Below are 2,739 nucleotides of genomic sequence, written 5' to 3' on the forward strand. Positions count from 1 at the left end.
CATTCTTTTACTTGTTTCATTCATTTGACTGCGGCCATGCTGGAGCACCACCTTTTAGTCGAGCAAATCGACCCCAGGACTTATTCTTTGTAAGCCTAGTACTTATTCTATCGATCTCCTTTGCCGAACCGCTAAGTTACGGAGACGTAAACACACCAGCATCGTTTGTCAAGCGAAGTTGGGACAAACACAGACACACAAACATATACACACACATATATATGACGGGCTTCTTTCAGTTTCCGTCTACCAAATCCACTCACAAGGCTTTGGTCGGCCCGAGGCTATAGTAGAAGACACGCAGTGGGAATGAACCCGGAACCATGTGGTTGTTAAGCAAGCTACTTACCACACAGCCACTCCTGCACCTATGTCTAAAAATTAAATTTAAAGCTATGAATTTAATAAGAAAATTATGTAGACACAAAGTCTATTGATGGACCCGTCCGTAGTTATCCGGAATGTCAACAATCATAGTTAAGTAGTTCCGGCAATGAATTAAAATTGTGACAAGGACATGGCTGATCAGTGACATTAATGATAATGATTTCTCATTAATTAAGTACAGAGCCACACACAAACAAATCGATTAAATGTGATACCGTATATTACTGGCACTTTATCTAAATGACCCCTGGACGATGAACGGGTTGAGTCGATTGCAGGAAAATGGAAGTATTTCAGCTTAACACTAAACTGATTTTGTTGTGAATGGGGAGCACGAACTCGCATAAAGGGCGATCTTTCGATACGAGTCCTAAATATCGGCCTTTTCTGTAAAAAGTGTCTTCGGTGATCTTTAACAAAGATCGGACTTTTCCGTAACACCCGCACGATCTTCACTACGGTGTTAGGGTTTTAGTGTCAGGGTTAGGGTTACGATTACGGTTAGGGACGGAATTCCCTAACCCTAAACCCTTCAACAGAAATCGCGCTCTCTGCACCGCTTTCGCTTTTACGACGTCGTTTCCCTCTTTCTCTTCACTTTTTACGGAAAAGGCCGATGTTTGGTAAAGATCGCCGAAGACACTTTTTACGAAAAAGGCTGATATCTAGGAGTCGTACCGTAAGATCGCCAGGTCGGTTAAAAAGATGCAAATATAAACGTATGGTTGAGAACCTCGCATCCCAACCATGCTGTCTTGGAGTCATTCGTAACAAGTGTCTTTTACTAAAGCCTAGAAAGTGGATATGGTAGATGGAAAATGAAAGAAGCCTGCCGTGTATACACACACACACACACACACAGTGCAAACGAATGCGCGGAGTTTTAAACATAAGATTGGGCGTAGTATAATAGAGAATAAAATATGTTAACTTGGTGATTGATACAGAAAAGGAAAAGAGCTGCTGGCTTCTCTCTCTCTCCCTCTATGTATCTATCTATCTAACATAAGAGGGGAATATTAAATTTCTCTCGCTCTAAATATTATTAATTTAACTTTATCGAAGTGGTGCTGATATCTTCGTTAAATTCTTTCATAAATAGCACATACATCCAGACGATAATCAGTTTACACGCTACTAGTTCTCTCTTCGAGAAGTAGTTTTAAAACTTGGCAGTATATATATTCTACGACTCTTCGTCAGTTCTCGTATAATTCTGTTTCTCTTTCTAGTCTTGCTAATTTATAAATTTCTTTCTTAACCTCTCTCTCTCTCTCTTTCATTCTAGGCTTCCATTTGTTTCGTCTACTCTTACTTCACCCCCTCTCTTTCTCTTTTTCTCTCTCATTCACTTGATATTTGTAGTTAGTTGTTCTAATTCTACCTAAAAACTCGATTCAGGTCAGCTTTGCTTACATATAGGCGACGCCCCACCCTGTTGCCCCCACCCTCATCAAACTTAAAACCGTAGCATGCCATACATGCACATACACACAGCTAACCGCATTTAAGAGTGTGTACGCACGCACGCGCGCAAATTATAAATAATAACCTCTAAAGATTACGAAGTATGTCTAACCTTAATGGCGATACATTTTCTATCGGCAACTCTTCGCAAATATAAGAAAGCAGACTCACTGAAAGAAATCGGAAGTCACATCATCTCGGTGGTGGTGGTGGTGTACTGGTTGTTGTTGTTGTTTAATACCAGGCCAGCTCTGATCAAGCAGATCTGTTTTAAGAACAAGAACGCTGACTAATCTATCTCTCTCTCCTGCATTAGGCCTTTTTAAATGCCCCCATACAGCCATCCATCCATCCATCCATCCATACATACATACATATAAAACCATGGGCACAGGGCGTAAGTGTGTCTTACGAAGCTTGCTTCCCAACCACACTGTTTCGGGTTCGGTCCCTCTGCGTGGCACCTTGGGCAAGTGTCTTCTACTTTAGCCTCCGGCTGACCAATACCTTGTGAGCGGATTTGGTTAGACGGGAACTGAAAGAAGCCTGTCGTATAAATGTATATATATATATATATATATTCTTTGTATTATTACATTATTGAACGCACACGTCCTTTTTGCAAGTAAGTCTACTATTATTCTGACGTGACTCTATCTTTCTATCTATCTATCTGTCTATCTTTCTTTCTATCTATTTATCTATCTGTCTTCCTCTATCGTTCTATCTATACCTCTGTCCTGGCCTCTACTTCACTGTTATACCCTTCTGTCCCTCCCTCCTTGTTCCACTTCCTCCCTCCACCATCCTCTCTATCTATTTATCTATCTGTCTTCCCCTATCTTTCTATCTATCCCTCTGTCCTGGCCTTTATTTCACTGCTAT

The 2,739-nt window shown here is 40.9% G+C and overlaps 1 protein-coding gene and 1 long non-coding RNA gene across 3 annotated transcripts in view; one reads left to right on the forward strand and one right to left on the reverse strand.

Annotated features, from left to right (window-relative positions):
- The window catches only part of LOC128248691 (uncharacterized), a 143,282-nt gene that overhangs the window by 95,912 nt on the left and 44,631 nt on the right, over positions 1-2,739 (forward strand). Inside the window, exon 1 of one of the 2 annotated variants that reach the window (XR_008264851.1) lies at positions 1,966-2,479. The exons of the other annotated variant lie outside the window; for it this stretch is intronic. This is a non-coding gene — a long non-coding RNA (uncharacterized LOC128248691). Of the gene's footprint in view, positions 1-1,965; positions 2,480-2,739 lie in introns of those variants that run through there. 2 annotated transcript variants of the gene reach the window in all.
- The window catches only part of LOC106873983 (putative uncharacterized protein DDB_G0282133), a 60,768-nt gene that overhangs the window by 18,591 nt on the left and 39,438 nt on the right, over positions 1-2,739 (reverse strand). The gene's annotated exons all lie outside the window — the stretch shown is intronic.

Source organism: Octopus bimaculoides, chromosome 9, assembly GCF_001194135.2.
Source record: "Octopus bimaculoides isolate UCB-OBI-ISO-001 chromosome 9, ASM119413v2, whole genome shotgun sequence".
In the NCBI taxonomy this organism is placed as follows: Eukaryota; Metazoa; Mollusca; class Cephalopoda; order Octopoda; family Octopodidae; genus Octopus; species Octopus bimaculoides.